Source organism: Chlorocebus sabaeus, chromosome 2 (genome assembly GCF_047675955.1).
Source record: "Chlorocebus sabaeus isolate Y175 chromosome 2, mChlSab1.0.hap1, whole genome shotgun sequence".
In the NCBI taxonomy this organism is placed as follows: domain Eukaryota; kingdom Metazoa; phylum Chordata; class Mammalia; order Primates; family Cercopithecidae; genus Chlorocebus; species Chlorocebus sabaeus.
In genome coordinates, this window is record NC_132905.1 from 35,821,409 (window position 1) to 35,848,733 (window position 27,325).

The following is a 27,325-nucleotide window of genomic DNA, read 5'->3' on the forward strand; positions in this document are numbered from 1 at the left end:
GCCTAGGATAGTCTATAAAGGCAGCAAAAAGATCAGTGGTTGCCAAGGGCTCTGGAGGAGGGAGAGATGAATAGGTAGAGCATCGGAGGTTTTTAGAGCAGTGAAATTGTGATATGTAATTATGGTATGATATGTAATTGTATGATATGTATGATATCATAATGTTGGATACATATCATTATACATTTGTCAAAAACTCATACAATGTATACCAAGAGTGAATCCTAATGTCAATAGAGACTTTAGTTAATAATAATGCATCAATATGGACTCATTAATTGTAACAAATGTACCACACTAATGCAAGATGTTAAAAATAAGGAAGATTGGGAGGAAGGTGAAGGAGTATATGACATCTCTCTGTACTTTTTACTCAATTTTTTCTGTAAACCTAAAACTACTAAAACAAAAATTTACTAATTAAAAAAAAAAGTGGTATAGAAGATTTGAACTTTAGCTGTGAAGTTTTAGGAATACTTAACCCATTTTATTTTGCTTAAAATTTGCTTCTCATGTATGCACAAGAGTGATAAGCCATAATTCATTGATTCTAAGATACACATTAAAAAAATTCTTTCTTCCTTTTTTTCTGAGACAGGGTATCACTTTGTTGCCCAAGCTGGAGTGCAATGGCACAATCACAGCTCACTGTAACCTCGACCTCTCTGGGCTCAGGCCATCCTCCCCCCTCAGCCTCTCGAGTAGTTGGGATCACAGGTACAGACCACCATGCCCAGCTAATTTTTCTATTTTTTGTGGAGATAGGGTTTTGTCATGTTGCCCAAGCTAATGTGGAATTCCCTGGCTCAATTATCTGCCTGCCTCGGTCTCCCACAGTGCTGGGATTACAGGTATGAACTACTGCACCTGGCCAAAAATCTTTCTGAACTCAGATTGCATCTTAAAATAGATGGAATTTTAGATTTGATGAAATATGGTATGATAAAAAAGTATGATAAATATATATGTTTAAGATTTATTTCAATAAGTATAAAATAAAAATCTAAGATTATAAAGTATTGTGTCAGAATTTAATTGACAATATTTTTCCTTTTAAGTGGGGGTTAAAATAATAGTGCATCTTAGGTGAGGTGGCTCACCCCTGTAATCCCAGCACTTTGAGAGGCCAAGGTGGGTGGATCACGAGGTCAGGAGTTCAAGACCAGCCTGGCCAACATAGTGAAACCCCATCTCTACTAAAAATACAAAAAGTTAGCCAGGTGTAGTGGCAGGCACCTGTAATCCCAGCTACTTGGGAGGTGGAGGCAGGAGAATCACTTGAACCCGGGATTCAAGCTGTAAGCTGAGATAGCACCACTGCACTCCAGGCCAGGTGACAGTGCAAGACTCCGTCTAAAAAAAAAGTGTGTCTTACAATTGATGAAATTGATCAAATTAGATTAAATATGATGTAAGTTTAAACCAAAGAAGCTGATTAAATGGATACATATTTAATTTATCTGTTGTTGCCTTTGGCAGTAGGGATCTAAAGGAGACTATAATTTGACGTGTAGTGTTTCATTTCTTGTATTTATTTGCTTTTTTGATTTTATTGTTTTTTTTTTTTTTTTGAGACTGAGTCTTGCTCTGTCACCCAGGCTGGAGTGCAGTGGTGCAATCATAGCTCACTGTAGCCTTGAAATCTTGGCCTCAAATGATCCTCCTGCCTCGGCCTCCCAAAGCTCTGAGATTACAGGTATGAACCACTGAGGCTGTCTACAGAAAGACAGAATGTTCACAATAATCATATCTGAGAAGCAGGAGCATGGTGTTTGTCTTTCTTGGTTATTTTTATTTTATTTTCTGTATTTAAAAGTTTTAAGGAACAAAACAGAAATGCCTGAAAAAATAATACAGAAGAGACTGAGTGTGGTGGCTCATACCTATAATCTTAGCACTTCGGGAGGCAGGAGGATCGCTTGAGCCCAGGAGTTCAAGACCAGTGTGGGCAACATAGCAAGACTTTGTCTCATTAAAAAAGGAAATAATAATAATAATACTGAAGAACAACAGCTCAGAAACCTTCTTGGAGCAGGCTGCCAATCACCAATTCTATTTGCTGGGAAGTATTTTTAGGCATTTGGAGGATGATAGAACTTGAGGGAGGAAAAGTCAGGCAGGAAGGCACAAAGGACAAATATTGTGTGATTCTGCCTATGTGAGGTGCCCACCATAGATTCCCAGAGACAGAAAGCAGAATAGTGGTCACCAGGGGCTGGAGGTGGGGCAGGGTGGTGTTATTGTTTAATGAGCACAGAATTTTAGCTTGGGTTACTGAAAGAGTTCTGGAAATGGATAGTGGTAATGGTCACATGAATTGTGAATATACTAAATGCCACTGAACTACACATTTAAAAATGGTTAAAATAAGCTGGGCGCAGTGTCTCATGCCTGTAATCCCAATGTTTTGGGAGGGAGCTTGAGGCCAAGAGTTTGAGACCAGCCTGGGCAATATAGGGAGACCCCATCTCTACAAAAATAAATAAATAAATGAGTAAACAAATAAATAAATAAAGCCAGGCATGGTGGCACACACCTGTAGTCCCAGCTATTCAAGAGGCTGAGACAGGAGGATAGCTATGATCGTGCCAGTGCACTCCAGCCTGGGCAACAGAGCCAGACCCTGTCTCAGAAAATATTAAAATTATAAATGTTGTGCTTTGTATCTTTTACTACATGCACACATACACATGTTGGGCAGAAGAAATTAAGAATTTTATTTTGGCCATGTTAAGTTTGAGGTGCTCAGGAGGTAGTTTGATAAAAATCCAAGCTCCAGCAAGTGACCAGGGCTCTAGATGTAGATTCAGCAGACACCATGTTGAAGCCATGCGGCTAGCGAGAGTGTGGGGGGATGGGGAGGCGGTCAGGACCAAGATGGGCACTCCCACATGCAGAGGAACGTTGTCCAGTGAGGCAGGAGGAAAACCGGGAGAGTGCAGGGTCTGAGACATCTAGAGTAGAAAGCCTTCCCAGAGGAAGGCAGTGGTCAGTGGACTGGATGTTTCTGAGAGATTGAGCAAGGTGGGGACCATCGGATTTGGCCACGTGGGAGGCGCTGGGAAAGGAAGCTGGTCTGCAGTGGGCTGGGAAGGAAGGAGCTGAGGATGGGAAGGGCCCACAACCCTTGAAGAAGGTTTGCTGTGAATATCACGGAGGAGGGGCGTGGGTGCTGGAGGCAGATAAGGAGGTTAGGGTAACCTTATTTTGTTTAGATGAGAGCGGCTGGAAAATGTGTGTGTGTGTATGGGAACAGTCCATGAGAGAGGGAGAGATGGAAGAAACAGGAGAGGAGGGAGAACTGAAGGAGGAGGGGCACAGTGGGGTGAATGGCTTTTGCTGGGAGCAGGATGCCTCCTGCATCTCAGAAAGGACAGGAGGGTGGGACAGACAGCCCCTAGGACAGCGTTGAGTGATTTCCCCAGCAGTGCTCTCTCTCTGAGAGCTCTCTGGGGTGTGGGCAGAGAGCGTAGTAGGTGGGTCTAACTCCATCAGTGATTCTCAAAGTGAGCTTGATGGGCCAGCAGCATCAGCATCAGCAGGAAACTAAGAAATGCAAATGCCCATGGGGCACCACCCCAAACCTACTGGATCTGAAACTCCGCGGGCAGGGCTCAGCCATCTGTTTTTCACAAGCTCTCCAGGTGATTCTGAAAGTTTGAGAAGTGCTGAACTAGGGCGAAGGAGCCCAGGGCATGCAGATGACCCGCAAGGTCTGGGTGCGAATGGCTTCAGTTCTTCGAGGAGGCAGAAGTTCCTGGTGTTATGAGCTACAGGGGTGTCTTCTCTTTTTGCCAGGGACAGAACTATAAGTAAACCCTGGAAATTTCCAAGCATGGAATACCATTCAGAGGAACTCTGAATCTTTCTAATGAAAGATTATTTCTCAAGGCAAACAACACAGTTCAATGTACCTATTCTTTTTCCGTGCCTGCATTTGAATATCAGGTTTCACCTATCTTGATCTTTGCTTCTGCCCTGATTTGAAAGGACCCTGGACTCTGTCTCCCTGGGTCACCCCTTTCAGGGTTATCCCAAAGACCTTCCTGGGGCTTGGTCCATCTTTCCACATGGCTCAATTCCAGCTTTCATTTCTGTTGGGAAATAGCAGTGAACTGGCTTGGCCATTCTCTGTGGGAGGCCTTTTTCTTCTCTGCTGAAATAAAGACAAAGATGACTCAGCCTCTCCCAACCTCCAGGATTTCCCAGTCCTTCCAGTGACTCAGAAGATGGTCTATTTAATGGGTAACTAACAGCTCCTCCCAGGAAGTTGGCAGCCCCAGCCTCCCCCTACCTGAGTCACCAGCCCTGGGATGCTCCCGTCAAGGCACAGTTACCTCCAAGACCAGGGGAGGCAAAGCAAGAAAGATCAGCAATAAGTGGATCAGGAAAGAGGACAGAAACTGAAAGGCTAGATTTGTTCCTCATTTGCTGGCGGCCTTGGGTGGACCAATGGAGGGCTTAGTGTCCCTACTTGAAAATGGAGAAATTGTGTATCCTATGATATCAGTAGCCGCCCCAAAGGAGAGAAGATAAGCCCAGCCCTCTGGAACTTTTCTGTGCAAAAGGAAGGGAACCCTGGGAGTGGGTTTATCCTTGAGGATTTCTAGGACAAGCTGTAGCAGGGGCAGGGCCTAGCAGGAGGGTGGAGGAAGGTCGGGTGAGGGGCAGGAGGTCAGATATGGGGTGGGCTGGCCAGAGGCAGGGCTGGAGCGATATGTGGGGGGCAGGGAAGCTTGGCGAGGAGCGGGACCTGGAGGGTGCAGGTCACCTGGTGGAAACAGCAGACCAAGACCTTGGTTTTGTGATGACTTCAATTTTGCCCTGCTTTCTTCTCCCTGACTCCGTCACTGCTTCTTTGCCTTTGCTCTTCTCCATTCCTCTCCTCCCCCTTCTCTTTTCTCTCCTCCTTCCCTCTCTCTTGCATCACTGACAGCATGGAGGCAGCCCTCCCATGGGCTGAGCGTTTTCCTTCCTGTTTAGATAGTGAGTGGCATTTGCTTTTGGAGCAGCCATCGGTCCATCCTGTTTACTTGTTGCTGACCCAGTGGGTTGTGGCCAGCGAGGCTGTCCACCAGGACCCCCACTGGGTGGAGTGGGGACCACGGATGCTGACACACACAGGCACACACACAGCCATGACCAGGTCAGGCTGCCCCACTGCAGCTGATGATTCGGATGCTGTGGGATCGGCAGATGGGCCGAGGTCATCTCCTGTGCTGTTGACACGGATACCCCAGCCTGCCTGGCATGGCTCAGGGCTTAGAAAAGATCTGACTGAGGCTGAGTGCGTGACCTGCAGCTGCTCACAGGGTTGGGGGAGGAGTAAGAAGCAGAAAGGGAGATGCTGGAGGGGTGACAGTAGGCACCTTGTCCGGTGGTGCTGTGATTCCTCATGAAGGAGTTAGGGCCAGACAAGATGAAGGGCTTGCAGGATGGGTGCCCTTCACCACACCCCCTCCCTGTTCCACCTCCTCTGACCGGGCCCTTCCTTAATTCATGTGATTTGAGATACACTCCTTTGTTTTTCTTGATTTCCCTAAATGCCGTGCAGTGGCTACTGTTCAGGGTGACACTGGAAACTGACAAAAGTTTCCAGGGGCCGGTGGTATGGGTTGGGGAAGGAGGCAGGCCTGTGAGAGGACAGATGGTGGAGGCGATGGCATTTAAGTAGAAAGTTGGAGGAACCTGAAGCAAAAAAATAAAAAATAAAATAGTGCTTGAAAGTCTGGGCATGGTGCTTCACACCTGTAACCCCAGCACTTTGGGAGACCAAGGTGGGAAGATAGCTTGAGGCCAGGAGTTCGAGACCAGCCTGAACAACATTGCAAGACCCTGTCTCTATAAAAATACAAAAATTGACTGGTCGCAGTGTCTCATGCTTATAATCCCAGCACTTGGGGAGGCCGAGGTGGTAGGATCACCTGAGGTCAGGAGTTCGAGACCAGCCTGATCAACATGGAGAAACCCTGTCTCTACTAAAAATACAAAAAAAATTAGCTGGGCATGGTGGCGCATGCTTGTAATCCCAGCTACTCAGGAGGCTGAGGCAGAAGAATCGCTTGAACCAGGGAGGCGGAGGTTGTGGTGAGTCGAGATTGCACCATTGTACTCTAGCCTGGGCAACAAGAGCGAAACTCTGTCTCAGAAATTAATAATAATAATAATAATAAATCTGAAGAAGCTGATTTAAAAAATAATAACAGGTCAGGTGTGGTGGCTTACACCTGTAATCCCAGCACTTTGGAAGGTCAAGGTGGGTGGATCACCTAAGATCAGGAGTTGAAGACCAGCCTAGCCAACATGGTGAAACCCTGTCTCTATCAAAAATACAAAAATTAGCCAGATGTGGTGGTGGGCGCCTGTAATCCCAGCTACTCGGGAGGCTGAGGCAGGAGAATCACTTGAACCCAAGAGGCAGAGGTTGCAGGAGAATTGCTTGAACCCAAGAGGTGAGTACCATTGCACTCCAGCCTGGGAGACAAGAGTGAAACTCTGTCTCAAAAAATAAATAAATACATAAATAAAATTATAATAAAATAAAAAGGAAAAAAAAAGATAGGTGCTCTGATTTTAAGATACTTGCCTATGACCTGACTCCTAAACTCTGAGATAAGGGCCTAAGCATACAAAGATTTTCAAAGAAAAAATCAAGGAATAAACAAAACTCACATAAGCCGACTCTAGAGGTATGGCCTGGGCTGCTCTAAAGGGATTTGTGGAATTACTGAGGTCACCTGAAACTCTCCAGGAATCTGGCCTCCTGGGCTGATTACACACCAAGAATGATGGTGAAAATCCACATAGTCCTGGGCTCAGGGGACCCAGATCTGCCACTCACTGCTGTGTGGCTGGGCCAGTGCTTCTACTGAAAAATTATTCATTGTCTGCCTGAAGTTCAGACTTAACTGGGTAACCTATATTTTCACTTGCAAATCTGACAACCTCTCTGAACCCTCCAAAGGACAGATCCTAGTCCCAACTTGAGGCCATCAGCAGCAAACCTGGAATTACTTTGAAGCCTGGGATTTCATCTCAAAAACTGACATAAATTTCAAGCTCATCTCCATATTTCTATCCTTGTTTTGATATAAAACAGGTATTAAATCATCCTGGTTAAAAAGCAAGTGTTTCGGCCGGGCACTGTGGCTCATGCCTGTAATCCCAGCACTTTGGGAGACCGAGGTGAGTGGATCACCTGAGGTCAGGAGTTCGAGACCAGCCTGGCCAACCTGGTGAAACCCCGTCTCTACTAAAAATAGAAAAATTGGTTGGGCATGGTGGCTAGTGCCTGTAATCCCAGCTACTCGGGAGGCTGAGGCAGGAGAATCGCTTGAACCCGGGAGGCAGAGGTTGCAGTAGTGAGCCGAGATTGCACCATTGCACTTTAGCCTGGGTGACAAGTTGGTCAGGTGCTCAAATTAAATTAAATTAAATTAAGAGGTCACTTTTTTTGAGATGGAGTTCGAGACCACCCTGGTCAATATAGTGAAACCCCGTCTCTACTAAAAAATACAAAAAATTAGCCAGGCATGGTGGCACACGCCTGTAGTATCAGCTACTTAGGAGGCTGAGGCAAAAGAATTGCTTCAACCTGGGAGGCAGAGGTTGCAGTGAGCCAAGATCGCGCCACTGCACTCCAGCCTGGGTGACAGTGAGACTCCATCTCAAAAAAAAAAAAAAAAAAAAAAAAAAGAAGGAAATACAGAACCTCAGGCCCCATCCCAGACCTGCTGAATCTGAACCTGCATTTTAACAACGTCCCCAGGTGATTTGTATGCAGTCTGCCTTAGTGACCTGTCAGGAATTTCATCCTGATGGGTGGTCTCAGCAGTAGTTGGCCTCCTTCAATGGGGACCTGAAGGCCACAGAGGCTTACCTTCCCATCAGAGCTTGCTGCAGTATCTCCCACCCATGGGTGTACAAAACTGGAGCTTTTATCCACAGGAATGGAACTTGGATACATCCTTTGCCTGGGTCTATTAGTGTCTTTTCATCAATGCATCATTGTTCCATTGAGACAACCATACAGTAACCAAAAATGTTGGCTGAAGATCAGGGACTTCTGTCTTAGAGGAGAAACCTGAGGATAACAAGTCAGAATATGTGTAGAGGAGATGATAAGGCATACAGTTTGGCCTTGACTTTGGATGCAACATTCATTTACTGCATGACCATACAGGCCTGGTTTTAAGCCGTGCACTTTCTTGTTTTCTAATTCTTTTTTCAGTTATATGACACTGACACAGTTATGAAAAGACTGGGCAAGTGAGGGATGTTCTTTATTTGTCCTCTGTATCAGCCAGTTATCACCATGACAGTGCTGTGAAACAACCATGAAACTGGCACACGACAATTCCTATTTCTTTCTCATGTGTGTAGGGTGTCTGGGATGACTCTACTGATCTCATGTATCTATAAGTTAGCTGGGTGTTACAAGCTGAGCTACGCTGGGATCAGATAGGTGGCTCTGCCTCAAGTTACTCTTTGGGTGAGTTTGCTTCTGGGTGCTGGACTGAGCTCTGGTCTGCTCCTGTGTTCATTCTGTGGCCCTAGGCTGAAGGGCAGTGGCTGTCTAGGAAAAGACTTTTAATAGAGATGATAAAAGCACAAGGAAGTGGAAACATGCGGGAGCTCTTACAGCTGAGGCTCAATAGGGACACGCTACCTCTTCTTCCCCATTTCATTAGCCGGGGAAAGCCACATTGTCAAGCCCAATATCAGTAGGTAGGAAAATATAACCCTCTTTTCCGAGTCCATGGCAAGAATGTGGATGCAAAATACTATGTAGGGAAGTGAGGAACGTGGCCAATGTGTCAATCCACTGTATCTTCCAACTGGAAACTACGTTTCTGTGGGTATACATGACCCATTCCTTTATAAAATTCCTCTTGGCAAAGACTGCTGGCTGTTCATCACTATCACTTTCCTACCCTTCCTGGATACACAGCTAGGATACATTTCCCAGCCTTCTTTGTACTTAGATGTGACTATGTGACTGGTTTTTGTCATTGGCATGTGAGTGGAAGTAATGTCATTTTTCAAGCTAAGACTTTCTTCTGCTGCTGGTTTTATGCAGATTACTACAAGACCCTAATGGTTACTGGAGGCACAAGATGGAATGAGCCTAGATCCTTGAATCACTGTGTGGAGGAAGGCCATTATGAAACAGGAATATTCCTTTATTGTGTCAGTAAGATCTAAACTTCTATTATGTTTGAGGCATTATATTATTGGGTCTCTGTTACACTAGCCAGCATTACTGTAAGTAATATGTTTGTTAAAGCCCTTTTTTGTTACTCTGCTTTCATCCTACATGGTGACCCAATGCCCTGTGATGGTGGGTGTGAAGTGCTCCACACATGTGAAATCTGACTGCGACCAACACTTTACTAATGTTCCAACTCAAAATGGAATCTAAGTCAGCTGCACTAATGTGACAGAGACTGGTGCTAATAATTGCTAACATTTGGAGAGTACCTGATGGCTTGGACATCACTTTTCATACCCTTTATTCTTTTTAATCCTCACTACATCCCTGAGAGGTAGACTTTTATCATTACCCCCATTTTACAGATGACAAAATGGAGTTTTCCAAACTTGCTGAAGGCTTCACAGCTGGTCATTAGATACCCACACCCGACCTTCTTCCCCTCATTGTTCTGTGAGGAAACAAAGAGGAGACTTCTCAGCTCCACTCCATTTTACACCAATCAGGCTCCAAAGGCCTCCTTGGTGAGGTAGAAAAACAGATTATACCCAAGGCTGCTGGTGCTGCTGGTGCTGCTGACTTGTAAGGAGAATTTGAAGCTCCCAGGCTTTAGTTGAACCTGCCTGCCCTAGGAATCTGTTCTTGAAGACAACAGCGAGGTATTCCTGGGGGCTTCAGCTTGGTGGTAGATTACTTGCAAAGATGGCTGCCAAGGAGTCCTGCAATTCCTGATGCACAGTGGTCATGAGATGAATTGTGTTCCTCCAGATATACTGGGGTCGTAACCCTGAGTACCACAGGATATGACCTTAGTTGAAGATAAGGCATGATATATTGTTTGTGTGTGTGTGCATGTATATATATACACCATATATTGTATGTGTGTGTGTATATTACACACACAATATATTGCATATATATACGCACACACACATACATGATATATATTGTGTATGTGTATACACACACACACGTTTTTGTCCGTGGTTCTTAGTTCATAACTCCTGTAGTCCTTATTATTTCCTGAGTGACCAAAACGTATCTTTTGTTAAAATTATTTGTACTTCTTTCTTTGGTTCCTGAAGTAGCTTCAGAACGGCTTCAGAGCCATGAAGGTGAAAGCAGTCTTTTGTTATAATGTTGGGGGACTTTAGGCCTCAGAAGACAGAATTGCTCTCTCTGACCTTCTTCATTACACCTGCTTCTTTTTCTCCCCAAGGCAGGCCATAGAAATTAAAGATATATTCTAATTACCCCCCATCTTTCCGTCTTGGAGCTAGCCATAAAGAAATTCTCTGACTTATTTAATTGCAGGTCATAAAATCCTCATTTCAGAGGGGTCTTGCCCCATGCCCTGGAGGAAGGAATGCTGCACAGAAAGGCTAAGAAGAATCTGAACAGACAGGCCTTGCTGGGTTTCCCCACTCAGTCTATTAGTATCAGATTATACCCTTTTTGTCTATCACATTTCTACACATTTGTCTTTATACCAATCATGTCTATCCAATGAAGTCTCCATAAAAGGCCCAAGAGGAGGGGTTTGGGGGCATTTCTGGACAGCTAAACTCATAGAAAGGTGAACAAGAACTCATCCACGTGCCCAGAGGATGTTGTACTCCAACTCCACAAGAATGGAAGCTCCTGTTCTTAGGATTCTTCCAGACCTCGCCCCATATAAATCCCTTCATCTGGCTATTTATTTGTATTATTTAAATAAAGGTATTAAAATTAATTAATTACTTAACTAATGTATTTATTTTTTTCTTCCACTGCCAGAAATATTTGTATCCTTTAAAATATCTTTTTTTTTGATAGTCACTCTGTTGCCCAGGCTGGAGTGCAGTGGTACCATCTTGGCTGACTGCAGCCTCTGCCTCCCAGGTTCCAGCGATTCTCCTGATCAGCCTCCCAAGTAGCTGGGATTACAGGCACGTGCCACCATGCCTGGCCAATTTTTTATTAGTAGTAGAGACAGGGTTTCACCATGTTGGCCAGACTGGTCTTGAACTCCTGACGTCAGGTGATCCACCTGCCTAGGCCTCCCAAAATGCTGGGATTACAGGTGTGAGCCACCACACCGGACCTAAAGTATCCTTTCTAATAAACTGGTAAACATGTTTCCCTGAGTTTTATGAGCCACTCTAGCAAATTAATGAAGCCCAAAGAACGGATCATGGGAACCCTAACTTGATGCTGGTTGGTCAGAAGTTCCAGAGGCCTTGGCTTGAGACCCGCATCTGAAGCTGGGGCAGTCTCGTGGGACCCAGCCCTTAACCTGGGGGATCTGCCACTATCTCTAGATAGATTGTGTCAGAATTGAGTTGCATTAGAAGATGCCCAGCTGGCTGGGCACGGTGGCTCACGCCTGTAATCCCAGCACTTTGGGAGGCTGAGGCAGGCAGATTACCTCAGGTCAGGAGTTTGAGACCAGCCTGACCAACATGGAGAAACCCTGTCTCTACTAAAAATACAAAATGAGCCGGATGTGGTGGCACATGCCTGTAATCTCAGCTACTTGGGAGGCTGAGGCAGGAGAATCGCTTGAACCTGGGAGGCAGAGGTTGTGGTGAGCCAAGATCACGCCATTGCACTCCAACCTGGGCAACAAGAGTGAAATTCCGTCTAAAACAAAAAAATCAAAAAAAAAAAAAAAAAAAAAAAAAAAAAAAAAAAAAAAGAAAGAAAGAAAGAAAGAAAGAAAGAAAAAGAAATTGCCTAGCTGGTGACTGCTGCAGAATTGCTTGCTTACTTATTGGGGAGCGATCTCCCATGTTTGGTCACAGAAGTGTTCTGTATTGATTGTTGGGGTGTGAGAGCAGAGGATAAACGGTTTGTTTTTCAGTCCCTGGGGTTTTTACAGAGGTAATCAAGTTAAATGAGGTCATTAGGATGGGCCCTAATCCAATGTGACTGGTGTCCTTATAAGAAGAGGAGATTTGAGCTGGGCGCGGTGGCTCACGCTTGTAATCCCAGCACTTTTGGAGGCTGAGACACGAGGTCAGGAGTTTGAGACCAGCCTGGCCAATATGGTGAAACTCCAGCTCTACTAAAAATACAAAAATTAGCCAGGCGTGGTGGCACACACCTGTAATCCCAGCTACTCAGGAGGCTGAGGCGGAAGAATCACTTGAACCTGGGAGGTGGATGTTGGAGTGAGCCAAGATCCTGCCACTGCACTCCAGCCTGGGCAACAGAGCGAGACTCCGTCTCAAAAAACAAAACAAAACAACCCAAAACAGAACAAAACAAAACAAAACAAAAAAAAAGAGGAGATTTGAGAGAGAGCTCATGGGAAGGTGATGGCAGACATGGAGGTGAAGCCAATGAACACCAGAGTGCCAGAAAACTACCAGAAGATAGGAGAGAGGCTGGAACAGATTCTCCCTTCTAGAGGGAACCCACCTACACTTTAATCTTGGATTAATGCCCTCTAGAATGGTGAGAAACTAAATTTCAGTTGTTTAAGTCCCCTAGTCTGTGGCATTTTGTAATGGCAGCCCTAGCAAATGAGTACAACACTCTACTGTTTCCATCAAGAGGTGGAGTTGATTTATCCTTCCCTTGAATATGGGCTGGCCTTATGACTTTCTTCAGCCATAGAATGTGGTAGAAATCATGACTTGGCAGTTCTGAGTCTAGGTCTTAAGATGTTTGGTTGCTTCCATATTCACCCTCTGGGAAGCCAAACCACCACATGCTAAGGAAGTCTAGGCTATCCTGCTGGAGAGGTCCCATGGAGAAACAGGCCATTTTGATTGTTCCAGCTTCAGTCAAGCTTCTAGCTAATGTCCCCAGTCAACATCACATGCAGCAGAACTGTCCAATTGAGTCCAGCAAACCCCCCAAATAGTGAGAAATAAGAAATCATTCAGCTGGGCACGGTGGCTCACGCCTGGGAGGCCGAGGCGGGTGGATCACCTGAGGTCAGGAGTTTGAGACCAGCCTGACCAACATGGTGAAACTCCATCTCTACTAAAAAAACAAAATAATTAGCTGGGTTTAATCTCAGCTACTTGAGAGGCTGAGGCAGGAGGATCACTTGAACCCAGGAGGTGGAGGTTGCAGTGAGCCAAGATTGCGCCACTGCATGCAGCCTGGACAACAGAGTGAGATTCTGACTCAAAAAGAAAAAAAAAAAGTTGTTTTAAACCACTACATTTGGGGCAGCTTGTTATGTAGCAATGGGCAACTGAGATGTGCATCTTCAGTTCAGTGGGGCAAGTACTCCAGCATCTCTGCCACTGCTGCCCTTAAAGCCTCCAGTGCCATCCTTGCCACCCTCCTCCCGATGGATTCTGGGTGACTCCTGCCTCCTCATATTGCTTGCTTCTCTTCTTTTTTATTTTTATTTTTAAAGATACATTCTATTTGATGTTCCCAGCATTGCTCACTTCTATACACTAATTTTCAGGGGTGCATCTTGTTGGCAGGGCCTGGGTGCTGCCAGCACTTCAGCTGCAAAGGAGACTGGGAAAGAGTGTTTCTGGCTTTGGCATGTGGGGAGGGGTTGGAAAGGTCCCCTAACATACAAAGATGTTCAAAAGGTGAACATCCCTGAAATGTAATGAAGGTCTTCAACCATGCCCAATACTTTTTGGTAACTTAATGTGTTCTTGGCACACAGCTCTGGGTCCATTCACCTTCTAAGGGTAAACAGGGCCCTGAAATCACCTTTCCTCACTCTCCATCCACATGAATTAGGATGAATTGACTCTAGGGATGGATGTGTGACTCAGACCCAACTAATCTGAATATCAGAACCTCAGTGATTAGTTTGGAATGATATGTGAACCAGTCCAAGGCAACTAGGTGTCACCTTGGCTTTTTGCTGAAATAAATGAGGACTTGGGCTGAGAGGATGGAGCCTAGAGCAGCTGGAAGCCAACTTCCTACTGCAAAGAACAGAGATGAAAGAGGGGAAGGAAGACCAAATGCTGATGTATTTTGTGCTTCTTGGTACCTGAATCAGTCAGACCACCTTTTATGTGAGCATACAAATTACCTGTCTGCTTACACCAAGCCAATTTGCATAGTTTCCCATCATTTGTAATCCATCAAGTCCATATTAATATTTTTATTTAACAAACTATTTTTTATTTTTTGAGATGGTGTCTTGCTCTGTCACACAGGCTAGAGTGCAGTGGTGTGATCTTGGCTCACTGCAACCTCCGCCTCCCGGGTCCAAGCGATTTTCCTATTTCAGCCTCCCGGGTAGCCCCCCACTATGCCCGGCTAATTTCTGTATTTTTAGTAGAAACGGGGTTTCACCATATTGGTCAGGCTGGTCTTGAACTCCTGACCTCAGGAGATCCACCTGCCTCGGCCTCCCAAAATGCGGGGATTACAGGCATGAGCCACCGTGCCGGCCTTATTTAATAAACTCTTTGGAGTAGGTACTATTTATTAACCCTATTTTACAAGTGAAGAAACTGAAGCAAAGAGATTAAGTAGTTTACCTAAGGCTACCTAGGGGCAGAATTCAAATCCAGGAGATACAATTCTGAGAGCTAACAAATATTCCGCTCTCCTCGGTGACCCAGGAGGATTCACAGAGGAGGGTGTGACATGTAGACTGATATTTAACCCCAAGAGGGCATAGGGATTTGTGGGGTGGGGTGGGGAGAAGAGGCTTCCAGGGGACAGAACAGCTTGGGCAATGACAAGGCCTTTTCTGCTGAGAGGAAACCTCACCTGAAATTCACTTGCCCCAGTCCTGAAGCCTGTCCCCAAGCGGTTCCCTCTTGGAGGGGAGCATCAAACCCCATTTCTCCAGGGCCACCTCTACCCTCCTGGCTTCTGGATCTCTGCCGCCGCCCTATGCTACACGTCGCTGCCTGTCCTGCGGTGGGTCCCCTGCGGGAGGGGGGACCCCTGATAGGGAGGGAGGAGGTGCGGGCCCAGATTTGGGCGCGGGACCTGGGTTTCCGAGGCAGGAATCCAGCAGTCTCCGGCTTCAGCGGCTTCCAGCTTCCCCGCTCCCGGCTCCCGGCTCCCGGCTCCCGGCGGGGCGGGCCCGGGGAGGAGCTCGGCGCGTCCCCGCCCAGAGGCGGAACGGAGGGCGGGGCCGGAGCGGGGTGGGTAGGGGACGCGAGGCGGAGCGGGGCCCCACACAGGCCGCGGCGGCTGGCTCGGGCCCCTACGGTCCCGGCGGCGGCTGGAGGAGGAAGCCAGGCGGTTGGCGGAGGAGGAGAGAAGGAGGAGGCCGAGACCGGTGCGCCGCTCGCTGCAGACTTACTTCCCCGGCTCAGCAGGGAAAGGTACGGTGCGCCCGCTCTCCGGCCCCGGGCCCCGGCTCTCAGCCTCCCTCGGGCGCAGGCAGGGGCTGCGGCCGCAGCGAGAGGGTGAGGGGCCCGGAGCGGTCCCCGAGGGCTCGGCCGGCGCGGGGCTTGGGCGGCCAGCGCGGCGCTCGGGCGCTCGGGCGCTCGGGCGGGGGTGCGGGGCGTTCCAGGAGGCTCGCGGGGAGCGGGGGGCGCCGCGCCCCCCTGGCTCCCGCGGGGGAAAGCAGTGGTGTGGGCCGGGGTGGCGGTGATCCCGGCGCTAGGGCTGCGCGGCCCGGGCCGGGCGCCGGGGGTAGAGTGCCGGACGGACCCCCGGGCTGCGTGCGGGAGGGGAGCGTCCCGGGTGCCCGGCAGGCGCGCCCCGTGGGCGCAGACAAAGCCGGGCGCGGACGCCCCGCGACGACTCGGACTGCCGGGAGGGTGGGCACCGGGGAGAGGACAGAAGGCTCCCGAGTGATGGCCCGAACGCCAGGAGAGTCTGTGCTGACTGCTCTGGGCTCCGGGCGTCCGGGTGGTACCTTTAGGGCCCCGGGCAGGGTGAGGAGCTGCTTTCTCCTAAGGGCCAACTAGGGGCTTACGGGATGCCCCGGGCTTGGCGGGAGCCGGGCTCGCAAAGGGTTCGGGCGTGTTGGACGGCTTACTTTGGGGGAGGGGCTGAGGGAAGCCACTGCCCTGGGGTAGGGACGAGGGCTCCTTTAGAGCAGTTGAGGGGCCCGCGGCCCTTGAGCCAGGGGGCTTGGCCCGATGAGATACGCGTGGTTCCTGGCATGTATAGTGAGAGGTGCCCACAGGTTGTTTGCAGAACATTGCTGTTGATGGCATATCACGTACCAATCTGTGGGGGCAAGTTGGCCATGATTGGAGCCAGCAGTAGGTGCCCTGGGGTTACCGGGAGCGGCGCGGGCCGGGGTGCCATGCATCCGAAAGTGTGTGCAGTGAAGCCCGCACATCTGCATTCGGCCACCCCTGCCCCCTTGCCTCCTGTTAGGCGGAGAAAGCATCCCAATTCCTGCCGCTGGCCCTGCCTTCGCTTGGGCTCCAAGGTCCTCTCCCTGTCCCTCTTTCTGCAGTTACCCCCGCTCTCTCCGGTGTTAGAAGTGGCTTCTTTCCCCCTGGATCGTCCATAGCTTTATGAGAAATATGCTTTGGCACCCTGTCTCTCCAATTTTGTAGCTCCCTTTTTGCCTTATTCCCTCATTCCCTCCAGCTTCAGACCTTTTTCCCTTCACAGCAAAACTTCTCTGGAGAGCCTTCTGCACTCGCTTCTTCGGAGCACAGCTCTTCCGTTCTTTAGCTGGCTTGCCCTGACTTTGGTCCTACCCCTTCACTGAAACAGCCTCAGCCAAGCTCTCCAGTGAGCTCCACGCCCCCACAAGCAAGTCTTCTTCCACCTCTCCTGGTCTCCTTGAACACTCTCCTTCAAGAACCAGTATCCTCCCTTGGCTTCTCCGGGTTTTCTTCCCTCCTTGGCTGCCGTTTTTCTTAGACTTCTTTTCAGACAACTTCACTCAGCTCCAAATGTTGGAGGGCCCCAGGGCTCTGTCCATAGCCGCTTCTCTCCCCGGTCTATTTACAAACTCTTCCCCGTTTCATTCTTTCTTATGATTTTAAAAATCAAGCATCAATTTGCAAACATACAGATCTTAAATGTACATCATTCTGATAGTTTTAAATAGCAGATTTTATCTCCAGCCCCAGCCTCTCTACCTAACCCCCATCTGATGATTTTTGATGTCCTGGGTGACAAAAACTTAATATGGATGAAAATAGAACCCTGATGGCACTCCCCAGGCCTTCCCATCTCAGTGAATGACCCATAATCTACTCACTTTTTTTATTCTTATTTTTATTTTTTGAGACGGAGTTTCGCTGTTTTCGCCCAGGCTGGAGTGCGATGACGTGATCTCGGCTCACTGCAACCTCCGCCTCCTGGGTTCAAGTGATTTTCCTGCCTCAGCCTCCCAAGTAGCTGGGATTACAGGCATGCGCCACCACGCCCGGCTAATTTTTATATATTTTTAGTAGAGATGGGGTTTCACCATGTTGCCCAGGCTGGTCTCAAACTCCTGACCTCAGGTGATCCACCCGTCTTGGCCTCCCAAAGTGCTGGGATTACAGGCATGAGCCATTGCTCCTGGTCCATCTACTCACTTTTAAAGATGGGAAACCTAGCCGGGCGTGGTAGCTCACGCCTGTAATCCCAGCACTTTGGGAGGCCAAGGCAGGTGGATCACCTGAGGTCGGGAGTTCAAGACCAGCCTGACCAACGTGGAGAAACCCCGTCTCTACTAAAAATACAAAATTAGCTGGGCGTGGTGGCGCATGCCTGTAATCCCAGCTACTCAGGAGGCTGAGGCTGGGAATTGCTTGAACCCGGGAGGCGGAGGTTGCCGTGAGCCGAGATTGCGCCATCGCTCTCCAGCCTGGGCAACAAAAGTGAAGCTCCATCTCAGTCAAGAAAGAAAGAAAGGAAGGAAGGGAGGGAGGGAGGGAGGAAGGAAGATGGAAAACAGGGAGGAAGGGAGGGAGGGAGGGAGGGAGGAAGGAAGGAAGGAAGGAAGGAAGGAAGGAAGGAAGGAAGGAAGGAAGGAAGGAAGGAAGATGGGAAACCAGGGGCACAACTCCACCAAGAGCAAGTCCTTTTGGTTCTTTTCACAAAATTGATCTCAGGTCTGCCCTCTGTGCTCTGACTCCACTGTTACGGCCCCAGGCTACCTGCCCCAAGCCAAGCCAAGCCACCTAACCCTCTCCCCGGGTCTGCACTTGTCCTCCTCTGATCTATTTTAGTAGAGCAGCAAGAATGATACAGAAACTGTTGATGGGACCATCTCATTTCTCTAAAATTCTTGATAGCTCCCTATCACACTTGATTAAAATCTCAAAGCTTTCCCTCAGCCTACCAGACCCTTCCCATTCTGGCCACAGCTGACCTCCCCAGCCTTATCTGGACCACTGTCTCCTCTGCATTCTCCCTGACAGACACATCTGAATCATTTCTGCCCTTTGGACACCCTAAGCTCTCTCCTGCCCCAGGGCCTTTGCTTGTGCTATCTTTCCTGCCACGAGTGTTTTTCCAGTGGCGTTTACTGGCCTGGCTTTTCTCCTTCTTATTTTTAAGGTCTTCACTTAATTATACCTTCCTCAAATGCCTTCCCACTCTTGGGAAGTCCCCCATAATTCATCATAGCACCTGACTTACTTTCTATATTATATTTATCACAATTCACAACCATTTGTTACAGTTGTTTGTATATTTGACTTATCTGGCTTCTTAAGGGCCGGAACCTTGACTGAAAGGACCAGTGCTGTATCTGGAGCATCTAGCACAGTGCCTGGCATATAGCTGATGCCCAGGAAATCTGAAGCCAGGTGGGCAGATTGGGGCTGGGTTGGGCAGACAGGTGGGTATTGCAGTGAGCACAGGAGCCCCCTTTAAACTTCAAGTGACCCTGAGGATTTTTTTTTTTTCCACAAAAGCAATTGTGCAGATTGCTGCAAGAATCTAAGGGCGCCAATGGGATGTGAAAAAGGGAAGTGGAGAAGGTACGGGTGGCTCGACAGCAGGCCTGTATGTCGAGGGCAGCCGGTGGGATGTGAGTCTGTGCGTGTCACTGTGGTTGGGGTAAATGATTTCCTTTGCTTTCTTTGGTAGAAATCCAGGCTGGGTCAGCAGAAGGATATGTGTGCATGTTGGGTGGGAGGGAGATTCTCTAGCTCGCAAGATGTGGGCAGCCTGGGCAGCCAGGAATTGATTTCAGTCCACTCTCTTGGGGGACTGCTGGGTGCCTAGCCCTGGGGTGGTCTCTCTCTAGACTCTTGCCTTTCTACCCACAGCTTTCCTGTTTGCACAGAGGAGCCAGTTGAGTGTTAAATTGTGTGGCTGGTACTCTCAGAATGGAAGGCTGAGAGCTAGGGGACCTCAGATCTGGGAGGGAGGGGAGCTGGGCCCTGGACAGGAGACAGGGGTGGACCAAGGTAACACCACGACGTGGGTGCTAGAACTAGGGGCAGTGGTCCAGATCTGGGATCGGGCTGGCATGCCTAGGAAAGGCCTTGAGCTGGGATAGGTGGGGATGAGGAGGGCATCCTGGATGGGAGGAATCAAGCAGAGGCCAAGAGGCAGGGCAGGGCCCTGGCAAATTCACTGGATGCCCTGCATTGTTCTAAGGACTTTGCAAATGTTAACTCCTTTAATCCTCTTAAAGGCTCTATAAGGTAGGTCTTATTCCCATTTTACAGATGGGAAGACTGAGGCACAGTCATACAACTAAATAATGACAGAATGAGGATTGAATCCAAACATTTTACAGATGGGAAGACTGAGTCATAGTCATACAACTAAATAATGACAAAGTGAGGATTGAATCTAAGCAACTTGACTCCAGAATCCATGTTCAAAATCAGTCCACTCTGCCACTTCTCTCATGCCTCTCAGTTATGTGTCAGCCGAGGGCTTCCTAAGAAGAGGCTTTCCCTGCCTCCCAGAGGTGCCTGGCCTTGGGGGCTGGGGAGGTGGGAAAGAAGTTACACCCTTTAAGGTAGAAGGGATCCTCACTTGGAGTGGGTAACCGAATTTTTCTGCTTCATGCCCCGCTTTTTCTTCCAGGAGAGGCTCTGGACCCAGACCAATGGGTTGGGCATCACGTGCACTGTGATTTTGGGGTGCTGGGAAGGTCTGCTGCTTCTGGTTCAGCTAGTGCTTTCTGCCTGAGATGCCATCATTAGAATGTCACCCTTCTGGGTTTAGCATTGCCTTCGTCATCTGCCTGTAAAATGGGATTAGAGGGACTTTTTTTCTTTGCTCCCTGGAGGTCACATGCTTGAGTGCCTTCTCCTTGTAGACTCTGAAAGGAGGAAAGGCTTCCCCTGGGATGCCAGGCTGAGGAACTGGGCCAGGAAGCAGGGAGGAGGGTGTGACAGCTCTGCCCTGGGAGGCTTTCCTGTTTGGCATGAGGATGGCTCTGAGCAGGTGACCTGGCCTCCCAAGGACCTGACTGGCTGGCTGAGGAACGGTTTGCTGACCACACAGGGATGGGGTCTGTTTTCTCCGAATTCTGAGCCCCAGAGTTGAGGGTATCTGCTCATCTATCTGGACAGATCCTGGCAGCCTCCTAGGAGGACAGGGAGGCAGGGTTAGTGGAAACTGAGGCACAGGGAAAACATTGCTGTCGGAAGCTCACTCATGGTTGTCAGGAAGGGCTCCCTTCTCTGGCAGGGGAGCATGGAGGAGGCCTGTCCACGATGCCCAAGTCCTTGTCTGCTGAGTTGCAGTGAAGGCTATGGCTGAGCCTGAGGTGGACAGGCTAGAGCTGAGGTGGACTTCCTGACAAGTAGACACTGGGCCTTGTTAGCTGTGGTTAGCACCTGGCATCTCCTGTGCCCCAGCCTGGTGTTCAGAGCCTTTGGGAACACAGGACATGGTTCCTGCTCTCCAGGAAATAAACATGAGCCATGCCAGGTGTGATACAATGAGGTCCTCCTCCCAGAGGAGGTGGTGCTTTGGGAGGGTTCTGAAATCTTGGGCGGCTTTGGCAGACAGAGGAGGGGATGGCATTCCTAAGGTGGAGGAGAAGTGGGTTGAAGCCAGGCCTGGAGTGGTTTGAAGCCAGGTTGGGAAAGGCCTTGGCTGCCAAGCTGCTGAGTCTGGCCTTGATTCAATAGGCCCTGGGGAGCCTTTGAAGGTTATAGGGCATGGGGGCAATTACCTGATTAGAGCAGTGGTCTATAAAAGTGCTTTTCAGACTCGAATGCACATAGATCACCTAGGCAGCTTGTTAAAATTCAGGTCTGTCCTGTCTGATTCAGCAGGTCTGGGGTGAGGCCTGTGACTCTGCATTTCTTCCTTTTTTTTTTTTTTTTTTTTTTGAGACGGTGTCTTGCTCTGTTGTCCAAGCTGGAGTGCAATGACAGGATCTTGGCTCACTGCAACCTTCGCCTCCTGGGTTCAAACGATTCTCCTGCCTCAGCCTTCTGAGTAGCTGGGATTACAGGTGCCCACCACCATCTTTAGTAGAGACAGGGTTTCACCATGTTGGTCAGGCTGGGCTCGAACTCCTGGCTTCAAGTGATCCGCCTGCCTCAGTCTCCCAAAGTGCTGGGATTACAGGCGTGAGCCACTGCGCCCCGCCTGAGACTGCATTTCTAATAAGCTCCTTGGCAGTGCAGTGCTGCTGCTCATGGAGCACACTTTGTATAGCAAGGATTTAGACTGGAGTCTTGAGGGATGAGTGCAGTTCAGGTGGGTGGAACAGGTAAAGGGAACCACCTTGGCTCCTGCGGCTCGTGTGTTTCAGGATGTGTAGGGAGCTGCCAGTGTAGGGGGTGGGGGCGGTGTAGGTGGGCTGGGGCCGGACAGAGGGCACTGTAGAAGATGTGAGATGCAGGTGCTTGGTTCATAGGCCAGGAACAGGTCTGATTTCCAGGGCCCCTAACTGTAAGGAGCTCCCAAGACTATGAGTGGGTACCTTGAGTGACTGTATCCCAGGGCAGGGTGACATGCAGACAGCACGGAGGGCACCTTATCTCTGCCCACAGCCGAGCCTGGCACTGAGAGCAACCAATCTGGAGTGAGCAGCCTTCCTCCAGCCAGGGCAGGGCAGAGAGATTGGGGAAACAGCTGATCCAGCCCTCTAGCTCCAGTTGTGACGTGTCTTCATAAAAGACTGTAGTCTCCCCAGCTGCCGGGCCATCACCCCAGTATATGCAGTGCCCGTCACCCTGACCCAAGTCCTTGTTGCCTGATGGTTACGTGAGCTGCTGTTGGGGGATCTTATCCCACTCTGGCCACCTCTGCGGTATACATGGGAGTAGTGGGGGCCTGGATGCTTCTCTCTGCTCTGCCCTGGCTGGGCCACTACAGGCAAGTGTCTGTTCCTCTCTGAGGTGTCAGTCTCCTCATCTGTAAACTGAGGGGTTCAGGTCCCTCCTTGGGGGGTTATCACAGGGTTTGTTGGGTGGGGCATTGCATCTTCCCAGAGAGTCAGCTTAACACATTTTAGTTTAATCTTAAATATTAAAGTTAACATTAAAACTTACATGGGGTCGAATTAGCAATTTGCTTGCAAAAAACCAGGTTGCTTTGGGGCTCTCCCAAGGCCCCTTGCACCTCAGACTCTAAATGGCCTGCGGCGGGTATCTGAGGACACTGGTCGGTTGAGTCCCCCCAGATGCTAGCAGAGGGGTAGCAGTCACCACACCTAAAGGAAGGTGCAGAGGGCAGACACAAAGGGCAAAGGTTCAGCTGCCCTGGGCAGTGCCATGAGGGGCTGGCAGGGTAGGGGTTGACTGGCTCTCAGTCTGAGCTCCCTAGGTATCCCACATACGCCTCCTCAGAGGAGGACAAGGCCAAGCCAATCATACCCCACTTTGACCCCTGCCCCTGGGCCAGGCTGTCCTGCAGGATGGGAGGGGATAACATTTCTCAAAGACTGTTCTGGGCAGCCTCAAGGGTTCAGGGGACAAATAAGGGTAGAAACTGGCAAATTCACTCCACTACCCTATGGGAGGTTCAGAATACATTGAAGAGAATTAAAGGCCCTGACAAGTCCTGTAGAAAAGAAACTGTTGAGTGTTTCCCAGCCTGATCTGACCATGGAAATATTTTTTTAAACGACTGCCAATAATGTCCCACCCACCAGGAAAACACCTGCTGGGAGGAGCTGATGTGGAAAGATGCTGCTCACTGGAAGGCCATGAACATGATAGCACAGGTGGACTTCCTGGTAGAGGTGGACTTGGTGGGATGGGCACATTTGGACAATCAGTAGAAGAAAAGGGCACTGCAGAGAGAGAGAGATGCCAGGCTCCCCTCTGAGGCCTCAGTTTCTTCATCTCTGTAAATCTTTGCCCTCCATGTCTGCCTCCCCACCTTCCTTTGGGTGTAGTAACTGCTACCTCCCTGCCAGTGCCTGTGGGGACCTCAACTGACCAGGGCCCTCAGATGTGCCTATCCCACCTCTACCAGGAAGCTCCCCGCCATCCTTCCTTTTCTCCCTGGTATTTCTGGGCTGAGAGCCAGCCCTGGGTTCTTTTGGCAATGGCTCTGCCTCACTGGGTAAGTGAGGAAGGATCTGGAAGGACCTGTCTGGTGCCTGGGATCCCCAGCTAGCTGGGCCTGGGTCTTCTGGATTCTTTTTCTTTTTTTTGAGATGGAGGCTCACTCTGTCGCCCAGGCTGGAGTGCAGTGGCGTAATCTCGGCTTACTGCAACCTCCACCTCCTGGGTTCAAGCATTATCTTGCCTCAGCCTCCTGAGTAGCTGGGATTACAGGCGCTCACCACCATGCCCAGTTAATTTTTGTGCTTTTAGTAGAGACGAGGTTTCACCGTGTTGGCCAGGCTGGTCTGAAACTCCTGACCTCAGGCAGTCTTCTCGCCTTGACCTCCCAAAGTGCTAGGATTACAGATGTGAGCCAGCCCAGCCGTCTTCTGGATTCTGAGAGGGCCTTTTCCTTATACCTCCTGGGCATCTCCTCGCTCTGCAAGTTCTCCCCAGCCTTTCATCTCAGAGCTTAACACAGCAGGGTTGTGAACTCTGAACAAGAAGCTAAGCCTCTCTGTGCCTCTGTTCCCTCATTTGTACCATGAGGCTAATATTTCCTCCCTCCTAGGGTGGCTGGGTTGTTGTGACACTCTAATACCGGTTGGCTGCTCTTACTACTGTGATTGACATGGCTGGAGGAGGGACCCTGGGGAGGGTCCTGTCATCGTGGACATGAGGGAAGAAGGCAAGAACCAGCAGAAAGCAGCACAAGGCTTAGGGTGGGGTCCTGGTTAGACCAGAGCAGCCTGCAGAGGAGAAGAGTGAGGGTGCAAGTAGCTAGCAGGACTGGCTTCCTGGAGGAATAGCCAGTGGGGCGGGGAGATCTGGACAGAATGAGAAGTCACAGGTTTGAGAGTCAGAGGATCCTGAGAGTCAGAGGATCTTGGTGGGTGTGTGTAGGAGACAGGCGGCCTTCGGGCAGGGAGGAGGCGTCAGGGACTGCCTTGGTTCACTGGGCTGTGGCAGCCCACAGAAGGTTTTGAGCAGGGCAGTGATGTGATCAGAGCAGTGCATTAGTGCGAAATGAGGCAGGGTGTGAGTGATGGTGGGCTGTGGGCGGGGACGGTGCTGTGCCCCTTCATGGACTTGAAGCTTGGGGAGGGGCCAGGTTACGGATGTGACCCTCATTCTCAGACTCTCAGGGCAGTCAGTGAGGCTACCCTGCCTTGCCTCTACCACACCTCCTTTCCTCTGCGGTGTGAGGCTCTTTGTTCAGCAGCTCGGGTTGGGGAGATGGGGTGTGGTTGTTTTTTTTTTTTTTGAGAGTCTCACTCTGTTGCCCAGGCTGGAGTGCAGTGGCGCCTCCCCGGTTCACACCATTCTCCTGCCTCAGCCTCCCAAGTAGCTGGGACTACAGGCGCCCGCCACCATGCCCGGCTAATTTTTTGTATTTTTAGTAGAGATGGGGTTTCATCATGTTAGCCAGGATGGTCTCGATCTGCTGACCTCGTGATCTGTCTGCCTCTGCCTCCCAAAGTGCTGGGATTACAGGCGTGAGCTACCGTGCCCTGCCGGGATGTGGCATTTTAAATAGTACCCAGGAGGAGCTACGGTGGTGCTTGGGGCAACGTTGGCCCTCCGACCTGGAGGCCCTGGTGGGTCATGCTCAGTGGATTTTCCTACCCAACCCCAGCTCCACTCTCTTGTCCTCCTTTGCCGCTTTGCCTTTCTTCCTCAAGCACATAGGAGCCCACTGCTTTCTAAATCCGGGGCTGGGAGGCTGGAGGATGAGGAAAAGCATCTGGGTTCAGGTGGAGCATGGTGGCCTAGCTGGGGGCCATTGCAGTACCCCTTAGTCCAGATTCCCTTCTTCTCCACCTGCTTCTTGAGGGATGGCATTAAGGAAGGTGTGACTTAAAGCCAGAAGAACAAGCACTTGGGAATGAGTTGCAATTTATTAGAAAACAGAACAAAGAATCTAGCCACCCCTGCCAACTCTGTGCCCGGCCCTGGCAGACACATGGGTCCTGTCTTCCCCATACAGCCTCATGGGGCCTGAGTGAGGCATGATGGGTCTCACTCAGGTTCTGGGACATCTGGCTTGATGCCCTTTCCTCAACCCCACAGCTCTCTCAGAGCCTGTCCTCATACCTTCAACTGCTCCTCACCCATAACCAGACCTCCGGGACAGCCCAGCTCAGCCACCGCACCTCTGATTGTGGCGGGTGGTGGTGATACTCCTTGCAGGCTGAGTTGGCTGGATTTTAGGATGACTCAAGCAGGAGACACCCAGGACCACCAAAAGGAATATATTCTTAGGAAATATTTTTAAATGATGCCTTTAAATGTTAAACACATAGGGACCTTTTTCTCTCTCTTATTTTGGAAAATAATAAAAAAAAAAATCATACACAATGCAAAACCTGGAGAGTTAATCTGAAAAGGTTCGGAGTTTAAAAAGTAACTCAAGGAAAGACAATGAACTTGACTTCTTCATTAGATTTTTTTCTTTTGTCTTTTTTTTTTTTTGAGACAAAGTTTTACTCTTGTTGCCCAGCCTGGAGTGCAATGGCATGATCTTGGCTCACTGCAACCTCCACTTCCTGGGTTCAAGTGATTCTCCTGCTGTAGCCTCCCGAGTAGTTAGGATTACAGGTACCCGCTACCATACCCGGCTAAGTTTTGTATTTTTAGTAGAGACGGGGTTTCACCATGTTGGCCAGGCTGGTCTCAAACTCCTGACTTCAAGTGATCTGCCCACTTCGGCCTTCCAAAGTGCTGAGATTACAGGCGTGAGCCACTGCACCCAGCTGCTTCTTCATTAGATTTTAAAAAGAGCAAGGCCTGAGGCTTAATATATTACTAAGTAAAGTTTAGAGGCAGGCTCATGGCAGGCTGTGGAACCTCTCTGAATCTCAGTTGCCTCCTCTGTAGTATGGGAGTATTGATGTGAGGACTGAGATATTCCACACAAAATGCTTGGCACTGCACTCTGTATCTCAGACGTATTCAGCTAAAAATAGAGTGATAACAATGATGACAGGATTTTAAGAACAGACCTTTCTTGATGCTTCAAAAGCTAGTGAGTTATTCTGTCTTTGAACTCCACAAAAGGGCCTAAAGAATATGTTTATGCCCAAACTCAGCGTCTCAACTCCGTAGGGGTTTTATGGATTAAATCATGGGTGCATGGCCCATGTGTACATTTTGAAATGAACCTCAGTGGTTTTTGAGACCTGGTTCCAGCTCTCGCTTGGGTGGGGGACTGGGCTTCATGGTTGAATTCTATGGAAAGTGCTTTATTGGTTAGTCCTGTGGACTTGTTAGGAGAGCACAGTTAATGTGCCCTGAAGTTACCAGGAGGGGAAAGTCTTGGGTCAGTGATCGAGGACCATCTAGAGGCAGTTATGAGTTACTTGCTTTTTGAATTTTCTTTTGTGCTGGCCAAAGCAATTAGAACTTGTCCCTGGCCCTGTTTATGGAGGAGGAGATCGAGGGTGAAGGACTGGGGCCTGGCTAGTTTAGTGCCTGGCAAGCCTAATCCAGCTGCATGGGGCAGGGAGACCAGGATGACCTGCAGGGACCCCACTAAGCGCCCAGGCCAGAAAGCAGGTAGCTTCCCTGTGGCAGCCCCGGGCTTTGGCAGTGAAGCTGGAGTGAGCCGCCAGGCCTTGAGATGACTCCTGCCAGCCCCAAGTGCCTGGCACAATGTGTGCATATCAGTATGTGGGGAGGAGTAAGATGGGAGAATTGCCAAGCCAGGGCAGTCTTCAGGCCTGCAGCACCCCTGGGGAGGCTGAGTGGGGGGGCCTGAGGTCACAGCAAGGGTTGAGCAGTGTTGCCCCACCCTGCCCCT

At 49.5% G+C, this 27,325-nt stretch overlaps 1 protein-coding gene and 1 long non-coding RNA gene across 5 annotated transcripts in view; both read left to right on the top strand.

Annotated features, from left to right (window-relative positions):
• LOC140710288 (uncharacterized) overlaps window positions 1–11,000 on the top strand; it is a 34,998-nt gene extending 23,998 nt beyond the window's left edge. For both annotated transcript variants that reach the window (XR_012091296.1, XR_012091295.1), the window contains exons 3-4: window positions 9,080–9,189; window positions 10,526–11,000. This is a non-coding gene — a long non-coding RNA (uncharacterized lncRNA). The remainder of the gene's footprint in view (window positions 1–9,079; window positions 9,190–10,525) is intronic.
• Window positions 11,001–15,295: 4,295 nt separating this feature from the next.
• Window positions 15,296–27,325, top strand: part of SMOX (spermine oxidase) — a 39,389-nt gene continuing 27,359 nt past the window's right edge. Inside the window, exon 1 of one of the 3 annotated variants that reach the window (XM_037990821.2) lies at window positions 15,296–15,468. The gene's annotated coding sequence lies outside the window, so the exon portion shown is untranslated. Of the gene's footprint in view, window positions 15,469–22,190; window positions 22,349–27,325 lie in introns of those variants that run through there. The other 2 variants (XM_037990824.2, XM_037990822.2) reach the window with 2 other exon arrangements.